Below are 15,712 nucleotides of genomic sequence, written 5' to 3' on the forward strand. Positions count from 1 at the left end.
GGATGAATGTTATCCGAAGGTGCTATGCAGAGCTCTTTGGGCAGCATGGCTTGGCTTTGTTTGACCTGCCAGTGGTATCTGAGGTCCCTAAGCCTGTCATGCAGGCCTTCCAAAAGTGCCATGAAGCCAGTGTTACAGCTGGTCGGGGAGCAGGGAAAGCCAAACTACGTGGTAAAAAGGCTTGTCGTATCCCGGGTGGTGTGATGAAGATTGTCACGGCCACATGCTCGGAGCAGTACTCTGGCACTACTATGCTCTTTGAGTCCTTAGACTCTGGCCTGCCCGCTGGGCTGCTTGCACCTCCTGCTCTGGTATCGGTGGTACGGGGCACAGCCTACATTCCCATTGTGAACGTAGGGTCTTCAGATGTGGTGCTTTACCCCCGTGTTGTGGTGGGGACCTTGGAGGAGGTGCGGGTCGTGAGTTTGCCTGCCGGTGTCACTGAGGTGCCACCTGTGGTGGCGACAATGGCTTCGCAGTCAGTTTCCCCACCAGCACAGGACCCTATAGCAACTTTGGAGTTGGGTCATTTGCCTGCGGGAGCACAGGATAAGGCGAGGGCTCTTCTTGGCCAGTACCGTTCCATTTTTTCAGTTAATGATGGGGACCCAGGGTGTACTGACCTGATTTCTCACGAGATCCCTCTCTTAGATGATGCTCCTGTACGACAACGTTATCGCCGAATTCCTCCATCTGAGTATGAGGTTGTTAAAGACCACATTAACCAGCTGCTGGCGACTCAGGTCATTAGGGAGAGCAGCAGCCCATATGCGTCTCCAATTGTGCTGGCCAAGAAGAAGGACGGTAGCCTTCGCATGTGTGTGGACTATAGGCTCCTGAATGGTAAAACCAGGAAGGATGCCTTTCCACTGCCCCGCATTGATGAGTCTTTGGATTCCCTCACTGGTGCTCGTTGGTTTTCCACCCTTGACCTGGCTAGTGGCTACAATCAGGTCCCCGTGGCAGAGGCTGACCGTTCCAAGACGGCCTTTTGTACGCCCTTTGGCCTTTTTGAGTGGAACCGCATGCCCTTTGGGCTTTGCAACGCTCCCGGTACATTCCAGCGTCTGATGCAGCGGATTTTTGGCGACCAGCAGTGCCAATCCCTGCTGCTGTATCTCGATGACATAGTGGTTTTCTCCTCTACCATCGAGCAACATCTGGAGAGGTTGGGTGTGGTGCTGGAGCGTTTACACCATGAAGGGTTAAAGGTGAAACTCAGCAAGTGTGCTTTCTTCCAGCAGGAAGTGAGTTACCTGGGCCATGTTATTTCAGACAAGGGTGTCTCCACTGACCCCGGCAAGGTCAGAGCTGTCTCTAGCTGGCCTCCTCCTGCCAGTCTCTCAGAGCTGCGTTCCTTCCTTGGATTCGCCAGCTACTACCGTCGCTTTGTAGAGGGTTTTGCGAGGCTGGCGGCACCCCTGCATAAGCTGGTAGCAGAGCTGGCAGGCCTCAAACCCAAGCGGGTTAACCAAGCAGTGTCTGGTCGTTGGACAGAGGAGTGTCGCCATAGCTTTGAGGCTTTGAAAACTCGATTCACCACTGCACCTGTGCTGGCGTATGCCGACTTCACCCTACCATTCATCTTGGAGGTGGACGCCAGCCATGGTGGTCTTGGGGCCGTGTTATCCCAAGAACAGGATGGTAAGGTTCGGCCCATAGCTTATGCTAGCCGTGGTTTGAAGCCCACTGAGCGCAATATGAGTAACTACAGCTCCATGAAGTTGGAGTTTTTGGCGCTCAAGTGGGCCATGACTGAGAAGTTTAGGGAATACCTGTTGGGTCATAAATGTGTTGTTTACACCGACAACAATCCCTTGAGTCACCTGTCATCTGCCAAGCTTGGGGCCACTGAACAGCGTTGGGTAGCCCAACTCGCGTCGTTTGATTTTGAACTCAAATATCGTTCGGGTCGTAGCAACGGAAACGCAGATGCCCTTTCTCGTCAGCATTCCCCCGAGGCACAAGACCTGCAAGTCATGGTCCGTGGCACGTTGCTCCCCAAACCCTTACAGCAGGCCCTGCAAGTAGACATGATAGATGCGACACAAGCCACTGTTGCCGCCTTGCCCCATCACCCCCCATCTGACATCGCTGCACTCCAGCGCGCTGACCCAGTCATCCAGGAAGTCTTGGCTTTCTGGACACGTAAACAGCGTCCTAATAAAGAGGAGCGGAGACCAGTGTCTCAGTCAGCCCTGGTGCTGCTTCGGCAGTGGGACCGGTTGATTGAAAGGAATGGGGTGATGTATCGCCGGGTTTTCCGGCCGGATGGGGCCGAGGGTGTGTTTCAGTTGTTGTTGCCTGCAGTTTTAAGAACGGATGTGCTGACGGAGGTTCACCAAGGGCATGGTCATCAGGGGATTGTGAGGACTCTAGAGCTCCTGCGGCAGCGTTGTTACTGGCCAGGCATGTCTGCTGAGGTGGTACAGTGGTGCAAGGCATGTGAGCGGTGCCAGGTGGCCAAGGTGAGTCAACCTGCTGCTCGCAGCTTCATGGGACACCTGTTGGCTTCTCGACCTAATGAGATCCTGGCTATTGATTTTACTGTTCTGGAGCCCAGTCATGGGATTGAAGACGTCCTCGTCATGACTGATGTCTTCAGTAAGTACACATGGGCTGTACCTACCCGTGATCAGTGAGCTACTACTGTAGCTCGTGTCCTGGTCACTGAGTGGTTCTCAAAATTTGGTGTCCCTGCCCGGATACATTCCGATCAGGGACGGAGTTTTGAGGGTTCTCTTATTCGTCAGTTATGTGTGTTGTACGGGATAGAGAAATCCCGAACCACGCCATATCATCCTTCAGGGAATGGGCAATGTGAGCGTTTTAATAGAACACTTCACAATTTGTTGCGCACACTGCCCGTGTCAAGCACGACTGGAGTTCCTGTCTTCCCCAGGTCCTGTATGCCTATAACACCACCCCGCATCAGGCAACTGGTGAGTCCCCTTTCCTGTTGATGTTTGGCCAGGAGCCAAGACTCCCGGTTGATTTCCTTTTAGGCAGGGTTCAGAATCCTGTTGTGGGCTACGTCCACGAGTGGGTTCAGGAACATCAAGCCCGCCTACAGATGGCCTTTGAGGGAGCTCGTGACCGGTTGAAGGCTGCTGCCGAGCGCCGTAAGAAAAACCACGACCAGCATGTCCGAGATGTTCCCCTCGAAGAGGGCCAGTTGGTGTGGTTGCGAGATCTTGGTGTACGGGGGCGCCACAAGATCCAGGATCAGTGGGCCTCGGTTAAGTATTGTGTCATGAGGGCACCGAGGGAAGGGGGATCAGTCTACACCATTGCCCCTAGGGATGATCCAACTCGAGCCAGGCAGGTCCATCGTTCTTTGTTGAAGGCTGTGGTAGGGGTAGAGTCTCCTGGTGGCGCTGCTGTTTCGTCTCCGCCTCCTCCTGAGCGATCTCAGTCAGAGGATGAGGTGACAGGTGATGGTGATTGGCTAGTCGAGAGGCCTGAGAACCCGTTGCCCGCTTCCTTCCAGGCCGAAGCTGTGACCCAAACCACCCCTAGATTGCTGGTTCCACCATCTGACCCAGGCCCCTCTGTGCCATCTTCCCTAGTAGTTCCTGCTCCTGTAGTGGCAAGTACTTCTTCCCTCCCTGTTGCTCGAAATGCTGTCCGGCGCACAGTAAGGTTAACGGCAGGTCACCACCCCAATGTCCACCACCTCCCTCGGTCTGCAGGGGATGGACAAGGAAGTGTTAATCCTTCTGTGTCCATTTCTAATGCAGTTGCGGCGCTATTTAGGCCTTGGAGATGATTTCAATTTGCTGTTGGTTATTCCATCGTCGGGACGACGATTCAATTGATGGGGGCAGATGTGGCAATATGTAGTTTGTTGTCATGGTGACTGTCAGCTGTGCGGCAGTCCCAGCCAATCACGGTGGGAGACTATCTATAAAGGCGGGCGTAGAGCACATGTCGGCATCTTGCTTGCCGTAGGCTGGGTCACGTTGCGCCTGGGCGTCCATTTCCGCTTCCGTGCGGTGACAGGTGAGCTGCCGGTCACGGCTGCATCTCTCTCGCATGTTGCCCATCCAGTACTAATTTTAGTTATTGTTTTGTAAAGGCTCTTGCTTGCCGGAGGCTGGGTCACGTAGCTCCTGTGCGTCTATTTCCGCTTCTGTGCAGTGATAGGTGAGCTGCCGGTCACGGCTGCATCTCTCTTATACGTTGCCTTCCCAGTGCTAATTTTAGTTATTGTTTGTAAAGGGCTCACTTGGATGTTGCTGCTGGCTGCGCGCTGCTCATCGATACATGGCCGATGCCGCCTACTGAACTGTCGCTTTGGTATAGCGTCCCGTTCCCTGCTCCACGCCACGTTGGCCGGGACTGCCCGATTGGGTGGCCGACAGTAGCGGCGCAGCGGCGGCCAATCCACCTATAAAAACCACTGCTGCTTTGCTTGCACGTTATTACCGCCTTGCCAGGGCCAGCTCGGACCCGATCGCTTTGCCGTTCATTCGGCTAGCGATAGTTTGTTCCTTTTCCTGTTGTGTCGCTATCTCTTTTGTTTAGTTGGTGCCACTACATATTAAAGTGTGTATGTTATGTTATGTAAGAGTTTTTGCTGATTTCTCCTTGTGTTTACTTATTATAGTTTTTGTTTATTTAATTAATTTCTCTTATTATTATTTTGTTTCCATTATGTTTTCTAACTGGTTGCTCTGCGATCCCCCTCAAATCAGGTGCTGAGCCTACGGTGGTGGACTGGTGTCCTGGTCACGGTGTCCCTTTTGTATTGTGTTTGCATTTGGTTTATTTTTCATTTGTTTTACGTGTGGTGTTCCTGGGACCCCCTTTCCTTTGGATGCAGGTGTTCACAGTAGGTCTCAGCACTGATTGGATCTCAGTACCCAATTTCCCTCCTTAGTGAGTAATTCTCTAGTTTTAAGAACAGACATTTTGTATAAATAAAAGTATTTTTGTATGATTGAACAGATCGTCTCTGCCTCATTGCATAACGGACCTCAGTGCCTTTCCTTCATTTGTGCTAGTCCACTTAAAATAAATCTCTGGGTGAAATTCCCAGGGTGGCGTTGTCTGGCAATAATTAATGCTACCGATACTGCCTTTAAGAAAAGGGGCATCACTCCATAGCTCGTGCTGCCACACTTGCATAATCTTTAGTCAGTGATTACGTCTGATCTTTAGTTTTATAGTTATTAGGAAGATTTTATCGGCTCGCTCGCATGTTTCAATGACGTCAGGTTGCTAAGGACGCTGCTTTCGCTAAACTAGCACACACACACACACACACACACACAATGCATTTCGCTGCAGATATTCCCTCAATTATTATTACTTTCAAAACGTTGACCAAGGTGGAATATCCTTTTTATTTGGGCTGCTTCTAGGACATTTTGGGTGGATTTTGAACGGTATGTGGGCGGGACGTTTTTTGCAGGACCTGGCAACCCTGCGCTGTTGCCCGCTGTAGCACCAGCATTTCAGCTGGTGCTGAAATGCTCCGGAACAGATCTGGATCCACTATGGCCAAAAGACTTGTATGCCCCCCCCCCCCCTTAAATAAATTCTATGGCAGAATAAAGAATAAATTCATGTATTATCATTCAACATGAGCATGTGTTTTTACAGTATAGCGTGGTGGAGGGCTGACGTATGTTGCCCAACCCGGAAGTAAACGTCGCCCTGGTTTCCCTTGACAAAAAGCCAACGGGTTTTTCCATTGGATTTTGGATTATTGCAGAAAAATTAGCATCTTTGAAGCACCTCCTCAAAAACTGAAAATAAATAAATAAATAAAAATATCTCTGCTCCAAAGAACGAAATGTAAACCAATGCATTCTGAATAATAATAATAATACATTTAATTTAGAGGCGCCTTTCAAGACACCCAAGGTCACTTTACAGAGCATATAGTCATCATTCAAAACTATGTAAAACAGACTAGGAATAAAAGAAAAACAGCGGTTAAACATGAAGAATAATAATAATTAATAACACTCAAAGACGCCTACAGTGAAGGGGGGACCTCACTAACCACCACCAATGAGTAGCACCCACTTGGGTGATGAATGGGAGTGTTTCTCCGATTTTTCCATGCTACACAGAACGAAATGTAAACCCATGCAAATAAAGACTTCATGTTCATAATCATTTAAATATCATTAATCTCCTGAGTGTGTCGAGTGGTATTCTATTTTTTTCAACGGGGCTGCATCCAGTCACTTGACCGTCATGGTTGCTATGGTGGTTGCTATCGACCGCCCCCTCTAATCCTTACATGGTTCTAAAAACCACGTGGCAAAGGAGCTGCCGTCCATTGTGTTGTTTTTGTCGTAAACTAGGGTCAGATGGTTAAAAAATAGACAGATATTCCAAGGTATCCTTAAAAGGCAGCTTGGATGTTTTTATTTTGTGCAGTTTAGACTTCTTCTATAACCTATTTTTGAAAGCAAAACACCAAGCTCATTGATTTAACGAGGCAGGGTTATTTGAAACAATAAATATTTATGAGAGGTCATTCCTTCTCCTGAGTTTGCTTCCTATTTATGTCTAGTGTACACCCCTACTGTCAACAAGCATCACCCCCCCCCTCCCCATATGGATTTGGAGAATTGCTGCCACGTCCCGGTGGTGGAGGTATCATATATATGAAAGAGGGCATTCAATTATACTACAATGATCAATTAGGAGGCCGAAGCCCTAAAGGAAGTGATGCAATAGGTGACTGAGTCGACAACATTTAAGTAAGCCTTGGGGTCTCTTATATATCAAAGGGGGTCTCAAAGGACGCATATACGCTTCAACCTGTGGCTTACAGGAAATGACTCAGCAAGTGCTCCATCTTGTTGCACCCACCCAGCGGCTCGCTTGCAAGATTTTGGCCTGAAGTTCTTCCCAGACCTACACCGTAGCCATCCAACCTGCATATCGGAGAATCAGGCCTCTCTTTAATAATGACAAAAAGTTATGAGAGGAATACACATAAACTTTTGTTGTCTCATAAGCGGCGTGGTGTTGGCTGCTTTTGACCTTTTGACCCCAGACTTCTGAGGGAATAGCTGAATCAATTCATTAGTCAATCAGAAGTATGTAAATATCTTCCCGGTGTCGTAAGAGGGCGAACAAGGTGTCCTTCAACATCTACGCTTCCAGGCGATTGCAATGGTGCCACACATGAGCATATTCGAACATGTTTAATGGTAGTAATTAGCTGTCGAAATTGGAGGCCTTAATCAATAATGAGCAGCCATTGATTTACTTTCCGATAGAAATTTGTGACAAATTACATATTATTTAGCATCTACACGTTGAGCTGAGTCCAATGACAACAAGCATGACACTCTAGCAAATGTATTTTACATGGTACATATGGTCTAGGACATGATCTCGGTGTGGCAAGAGGGCAAGCTTGATCTCATTGGACTCAGCTTAACGTGTAGATGCTAAATAACATGTAATTTGTCAAGAATCTCCATCGGGAAGCAAATCTATAGCTGGTCATTATTGATAAAGGCCCCCAAAATCGACAGCTAATTACTACCCCGAAACATATTCAAATATGATCATGTGTGGCACTGTCAGTGCCGCTGCTAGCTATTTTGGGGCCCTAAGCATAACTCCTTTATGGTTGGTTTCTGCCAGTTCAACATTTTATTAAAACGCTAAAGTTAAATCTACTTTGTAAACACAGTTCACAGAACAGCCAAAACATACCTACAGTACACACAAGTATTGGAATGTCCAAAATCTTTTAAATTAAATAGTTATCCATAAATACAAACTTAAAACCAGAAGTAAGAATTTTTTTTATTTATTTTTTTGATTTTTTTGGGTGCCCCCTCAGGACTTGAGGCCCTACGCGCAGCGCGTAGTGCGCGTTATGGGAGCGGCGGCACTGGGCACTGTTGGAATCGCCTCGAAACGTAGATGTCAAAGGACACCTTGTTTGCCCCCTTACGCCTCCGGGAAGATATTTTCATACTTCTAATGGATTGATTCATATTTTAAGGTTCTCGGAATGAGACTTTAGGCGGCTGCAGCAGAAGTGTTGAGACGAAAGATGATATCAAGACATTTATAGAATATTCCGATTCACATTATGATTCTTCGTCATAACTATCCGACCAAACATCCTTCACATTCACTGAGCGAAGATTATGAAAGTCCAGGCCCCCCCTTCCTGCACTCGGGTTCCGACTGGGCCAAGTTTCGGGCAGGAAGGGCCCTCCGGGTCCGACCGGGCCAAGTTTCGGTGCGGGGGTCCCAGTTAGGCCCTAGAATAAGGTATTCAAATTTCAGGGCGGTACGACCTTCCTATCTCAAAAACCGTTTTTCCACCACATTCTGGACCATTAGGTCTTGCAGGCAACACTTCTGAGGGGCTTTGTCCAAATGACAGTCCATTTGGGAAAACTTTTTTTCTCTAAGGGCTACAATTCCAAATCTCGGATATGTCGTTCTCTGGGCCCCGGGAAATGTGTGTAAACATTTTAGTATCCCTAGCTATCTCGAAAAGGCCGGAAAAGGGGCGTGACCTCCAACAGTACAGTAAAAGTACATAAGACAGAGGTTAGTTTCTAGTCCCCATTTTTTGTGGGATGGATGTGTACATTTGTGGCTTAAGGTGTGTAGACACAGCTGGCCTGTGGCCACGTTTTTGAAGTCTGGGGTCAAAAGGTCAAAAGGAGCCGGCACCACGCCGCTTATGAGGTAACAAAAAGTTCATGTGTATTTCTCTCATAACTTTTTGTCACTATTAAAGAGAGGCCTGATTCTAAGATATGCATGTTGGATGGCTAGGGTGTAGGTCTGGGAAGAACTTCAGGCCAAAATCATACAAGCGAGCCGCTGGGTGCAGGTGCAACGAGATGGAGGGGGGCCTGGACTTTCATAATCTTCGCTCGGTGAATGTGAAGGATGTTTGGTCGGATAGTTATGACGAAGAATCATAATGTGAATCGGAATATTCTATAAATGTCTTGATATCATCTTTCGTCTCAACACTTCTGCTGCAGCCGCCTAAAGTCTCATTCCGAGAACCTTAAAATATGAATCAATCCATTAGAAGTATGAAAATATCTTCCCGGAGGCGTAAGGGGGCAAACAAGGTGTCCTTTGACATCTACGTTTCGAGGCGATTGCAACAGTGCCACACATGATCATATTTGAATATGTTTCGGGGTAGTAATTAGCTGTCGATTTTGGGGGCCTTTATCAATAATGACCAGCTATAGATTTGCTTCCCGATGGAGATTCTTGACAAATTACATGTTATTTAGCATCTACACGTTAAGCTGAGTCCAATGAGATCAAGCTTGCCCTCTTGCCACACCGAGATCATGTCCTAGACCAGGGGTGCCCAACCAGTCGATCGCGGTCTACCAGAAGATCGCCGACAGATCCCAAGTCGATCGCGAGGGGTGAAGAAAAAAAAAAAAAAAAAGTTTTTTTTATTTTTTTTAATGAAATTAAATTTGCGCGGGACATATACGCGCGGTAGCGCATGTGCTGTTAACAGCAGTTGAAAGCCGTCAACAGTAGTTACACACTCCTAAACGTTGGCATGGCTGAGGGGAAACATGCTAAGACCTACCATTTTCACCCTGAGTGGGAGGAAGATTATTGATTATCGTTGAGAAGGTGCCGTGCGCAGACGGAATGAAACCCCCACTGAAGTCCGTAGGTTCACGATACAACCCCCCCCCCCCCCGCCCCCCCCCCCCGTCAACAATTGTTCTCTACCCCCCCCCCCCCCCGGCTTGAAGGTAGGTTTGCTGGTAGATCTCGGGAGGTTGGCTACTTGAAAAGTAGATCTTGGGTCAAAAAAGGTTGGGCACCCCTGTCCTAGACCATATGTACCATGTAAAATACATTTGCTAGAGTGTCATGCTTGGTGTCATTGGACTCAGCTCAACGTGTAGATGCTAAATAATATGTCATTTGTCACAAATTTCTATAGGAAAGTAAATCAATAGCTGCTCATTATTGAGTAAGGCCTCCAATTTCGACAGCTAATTACTACCATTAAACATGTTCGAATATGCTCATGTGTGGCACCATTGCAATCGCCTGGAAGCGTAGATGTTGAAGGACACCTTGTTCGCCCTCTTACGACACCGGGAAGATATTTACATACTTCTGATTGACTAATGAATTGATTCAGCTATTCCCTCAGAAGTCTGGGGTCAAAAGGTCAAAAGCAGCCAACACCACGCCGCTTATGAGACATCAAAAGTTTATGTGTATTCCTCTCATAACTTTTTGTCATTATTAAAGAGAGGCCTGATTCTCCGATATGCAGGTTGGATGGCTACGGTGTAGGTCTGGGAAGAACTTCAGGCCAAAATCTTGCAAGCGAGCCGCTGGGTGGGTGCAACAAGATGGAGCACTTGCTGAGTCATTTCCTGTAAGCCACAGGTTGAAGCGTATATGCGTCCTTTGAGACCCCCTTTGATATATAAGAGACCCCAAGGCTTACTTAAATGTTGTCGACTCAGTCACCTATTGCATCACTTCCTTTAGGGCTTCGGCCTCCTAATTGATCATTGTAGTATAATTGAATGCCCTCTTTCATATATATGATACCTCCACCACCGGGACGTGGCAGCAATTCTCCAAATCCATATGGGGAGGGGGGGGGGGGGGGGGTGATGCTTGTTGACAGTAGGGGTGTACACTAGACATAAATAGGAAGCAAATTCAGGAGAAGGAATGACCTCTCATAAATATTTATTGTTTCAAATAACCCTGCCTCGTTAAATCAATGAGCTTGGTGTTTTGCTTTCAAAAATAGGTTATAGAAGAAGTCTAAACTGCACAAAATAAAAACATCCAAGCTGCCTTTTAAGGATACCTTGGAATATCTGTCTATTTTTTAACCATCTAACCCTAGTTTACGACAAAAACAACACAATGGACGGCAGCTCCTTTGCCGCGTGGTTTTTAGAACCATGTAAGGATTAGAGGGGGCGGTTGATAGCAACCACCATAGCAACCATGACGGTCAAGTGACTGGATGCAGCCCCGTTGAAAAAAATAGAATACCACTCGACACACTCAGGAGATTAATGATATTTAAATGATTATGAACATGAAGTCTTTATTTGCATGGGTTTACATTTCGTTCTGTGTAACATGGAAAAATCGGAGAAACACTCCCATTCATCACCCAAGTGGGTGCTACTCATTGGTGGTGGTTATTGAGGTCCCCCCTTCACTGTAGGCGTCTTTGAGTGTTATTAATTATTATTATTCTTCATGTTTAACCTCTGTTTTTCTTTTATTCCTAGTCTGTTTTACATAGTTTTGAATGATGACTATATGCTCTGTAAAGTGACCTTGGGTGTCTTGAAAGGCGCCTCTAAATTAAATGTATTATTATTATTATTATTCAGAATGCATTGGTTTACATTTCGTTCTTTGGAGCAGATATTTTTATTTATTTATTTATTTTCAGTTTTTGAGGAGGTGCTTCAAAGATGCTAATTTTTCTGCAATAATCCAAAATCCAATGGAAAAACCCGTTGGCTTTTTGTCAAGGGAAACCAGGGCGACGTTTACTTCCGGGTTGGGCAACATACGTCAGCCCTCCACCACGCTATACTGTAAAAACACATGTTCAAGTTGAATGATAATGCATGAATTTATTCTTTATTCTGCCATAGAATTTATTTAAGGGGGGGGGGGGGGCATACAAGTCTTTTGGCCATAGTGGATCCAGATCTGTTCCGGAGCATTTCAGCACCCCGGGCAACAGCGCAGGGTTGCCAGGTCCTGCAAAAAACGTCCCGCCCACATACCGTTCAAAATCCACCCAAAATGTCCTAGAAGCAGCCCAAATAAAAAGGATATTCCACCTTGGTCAACGTTTTGAAAGTAATAATAATTGAGGGAATATCTGCAGCGAAATGCATTGTGTGTGTGTGTGTGTGTGTGTGTGTGTGTGTGTGTGTGTGTGTGTGTGTGTGTGTGTGTGTGTGTGTGTGTGTGTGTGTGTGTGTGTGTGTGTGTGTGTGTGTGTGTGTGCTAGTTTAGCGAAAGCAGCGTCCTTAGCAACCTGACGTCATTGAAACATGCGAGCGAGCCGATAAAATCTTCCTAATAACTATAAAACTAAAGATCAGACGTAATCACTGACTAAAGATTATGCAAGTAAAAAGTATATTTCTCGCTAGAAATGTTATTAGAAACAAGTTCAACGGTGATTCGGTCCTAAAATAGGCCTATTGCATTTCCCATTCGATTAATAAAGAAACCAATCCCGAGATATCCCCGGACCCATGCAAGTGAACGGAGCGTTCCACGGCATTGAGAAGACCCGTGTAATAAAGACCCATAATATTTCTGTTTATGGCATAGATTTCTCCTCAGATTAGGCTAATTTATGATAATGATAAAATAAAAGTAAAAACGCTCGATCAAAGGCCCGGCCCGAGGATAGTGATGGGAAATATCGACCCGGGCCGGGTCGGGTCGGGCTCGGGCTCGGGCAGAGAATCTAAACACTGACTGGAACTACTTAGCAGGTGTCTGTAGCCTATATCAGGAGATAATACACACCCTGCAGCCAATCAGAATACGAGTATTCCCCCAGACTGTGGTATAAACAATAAACAAGAGTTATAATCAACCCCTACGCATCAATATTAATGATAACGGATTATTATACGGTATGACTTCTAGATGTCACGTCCGCTCGCGACACTGGACTTGCGAGGCATCGACGCGGACTTCCATTCACATAGCCAAAAACAAGACAATAGATCTATGGCTAGATCAAAACATCAAGACATACAATTCTAAAAAGAACAGATTAAGCAGCTACCCTTTTTTCTTTCGCGTTTTGCCTGAGCAGCGCACCTGCATTTAATAGCCTTTATCCGTGAATTGTCACAATTTCTCAGAATCAAAGGTGAAAGTAGAAACGGGTGGCCTAAAGCTGTCATATTGTTCACAATTTTTAACAATAAATGTTCTGTACGGAGCTCCTTAAGGGACATTAGGGAGAACGCTCCCGCACAGAACCTTAGTTTGGAAGTCGTGCTGGTGACACGACAAATACTTCCAATTGAAATACATGGGTTTGAAATTTGTGCTTTAAAACACGAACATTTTGAAAATACGTGATCCTGAACACGTTTCAATAGATTAAATAACGTGACAGTGTCACGACTTTTCGTGAGACCGGGTTGCCTATTCCCCGCCCCTATGCTGTCAGCCCTATTAATCAGAACGTAGACAACGTGACTGTCAAGGCTAGATTCCACCGGAGGCGTACGCGCCGCGGGACGGCTGCGCCGCGGTCACGCAGCTGATCGCTTCCACTATAATCAATGAGACTATTTCCACCGGGCGCGCCGCGGAACGTTTCAGCAGCGTCCCAGGAGCGGCGTGCCGCGCTGCGGCGCTATCTTTCCGTCCAATTCTATTTTTGCCGCGAGCCGCTGCTAAACCGCGTCAATTTCGACAGAGCAGGTCGAGCCGGGCAGGAAGTGAAAAGTAAAAGCCATAGAGCATCCGGTCAATTTTCAAAATAAAACACAATACTCAGCTCATGTAACTTCACATCAACATTATTACGTCATGACCGGTGGGTCTCAGAGGGTCGGCAACATTGACGACGAGAGACTCATTGTCGAAGTTCAGCAACATGAATTCATTTATGTACCAAATCATCCTTTTTATAAGGAAAATGTCAGAAAGGACAAAGCGTGGCATTTAATTGCAATAGTTTTGGGTGTAGAAGGTGAGTACATTAGGTTTAGAATTATCGCGTGATCTCGTGATCTCGCGTGAATACTGGCGGGCTCCCAAGGCAGCGCTACGCTGCCGTTACGCGCCCGGTAGGAATGGACGCAGGGCAGAGGACGCAGCCGTTCCGCGGCGCGTACGCGTCCGGTGGGATCCCGGTGTTAAAGGCCTCCACACACCGGCGCCGCAGCGCAGCGTCGCGTATTTTACGCGCGTCAAAAGCACGCCCCTAGCACCAACAGGAGGCGGCGCGACGGCCGCGCTACAGTATAAAATCAGGAAGTCACCTGTCAATCAACCGCAGCAAAGAGACAAAACGCAATGGGTGAGTAGCCTATTGTAGCCTAGTTTATTTATTTTCCATCTTTTTGGCTGAATAATTTGAAAAATTTATAATCTGCGAAGTGAAAGTATGTTTTCAAGCATCAGATCAACTTAGTTTGTAGGGCACTTTATCGTTTTATTTACTGTCATTTCTTATTTATTTTATATTTTGCCATTATTCATCTACTGCATCAACAATCTCAATAACTGCAGGACCTTCTATTAAGCCTTTTTAGTATATAGTGCAGTCACCTTTTAAGGCCAATTGTTATTGTGTGTATTTATTGTATTGAGCTCCTGGATGGCTTTATTGATTCCCATTGGGACCAATACAGTATCTATCTATCTATCTATCTATCTATCTATCTATCTATCTATCTATCTATCTATCTATCTATCTATCTATCTATCTATCTATCTATCTATCTATCTATCTATCTATCTATCTATCTATCTATCTATCTATCTATCTAGCCTTAACATAGCCACACATTTACATGTATGCAGCCAGTAGTTATCCATTTTAATTGAGCAAGCTCTTTTACATTTTATTGAGTTTTTTTTATTTCAACAGAATAAATAACTGTCGCCAGACAGAGGGGGGCTACCCTTCTTCTCCTGCGCTGTAGGCGGGCAAGGAGAAGACGAAGGGTTTGGGTGCACCCCATCAATGAACAGAGACAAGAACAGGGGGTATGCCACAATCTGGTCCAGGAGCTCCGTGCAGATCCTGAGAGGCACGCCAATATTTCGATTCGCCACTAAGTGTGCAATGGCAGAACCATATGGTGCAGCCTATAATCTAGTTATTATCCCTCTCTGGTATACTCTTTTGCATATATATATATATACTTTTTTTTTATCCCTCGGGATAAATACAGTGATGTTATTGCTGTGCTGGATTCAGTAGCCAGTGTATTTTATTTGAGTGCTCGAGACACTTAATGTTATTTTTCCTTAAATCCAGAGAGACAGTTAATACATGATCTCATACCAGAGAGACAGTTAATACATGACAATGCATTTTTGAGCTTTGCCTGTGTTTTCTTTTACTTATCTATTTTATTGTATGAGAATGTTTCTATGTGAGGCACTTTGAGTCTGCTTCATGTATTAAAAGTGCTATATGAATGAAGTTGCCTTGCCTTAGATAAAAAATATATATATTACAAGTAATCTGGTTTCTACCTACATGGTGTGACTTGATTTCGTCTATTTCCCATTATGGTTAATGGTTTGGGTACTTAGTCCACCATTGTTGATTTCTCACCTGAAGATCCAATCTCCAGAGCTATGGCTCGCCAGGCAATGACCTTTTTGGAGTTGTCTTTGTAATGACGGGAACTTTGGTCACACAATTCGACATATTTTTCCACCTCGACGACCAGTCTCTCATCGTCCATTCTCGTAATTGTTTATCACAAACGAAAGAGGGCGACATCCAGTGGTGAGGGGTAGATATGGAGGTGCCTACGGGACCCGGGATGTACAAACCAGCTTTTACAAAGCGCTTTTTCAGGGGCGGCGACGCTCGGGAATAGAACACTGGCCGTTTCTCAATTCGTAGCACGCGTACTACGGACTCGATGACTTGCTAGCACGTACTTGGCAAGTCTGTACTTCAAGCACATACTTGCGAGCACGCGAGTACGTACCTGCA

General features: G+C 46.1%; 1 protein-coding gene across 1 annotated transcript in view; it reads left to right on the forward strand.

The window, feature by feature from the left end:
• Window positions 1–15,712, forward strand: part of si:dkey-1d7.3 (transmembrane protein 132D) — an 83,226-nt gene that overhangs the window by 37,484 nt on the left and 30,030 nt on the right. The window lies entirely within an intron of this gene.

This window comes from Gadus chalcogrammus, chromosome 4 (assembly GCF_026213295.1).
Source record: "Gadus chalcogrammus isolate NIFS_2021 chromosome 4, NIFS_Gcha_1.0, whole genome shotgun sequence".
Classification (NCBI taxonomy): domain Eukaryota; kingdom Metazoa; phylum Chordata; class Actinopteri; order Gadiformes; family Gadidae; genus Gadus; species Gadus chalcogrammus.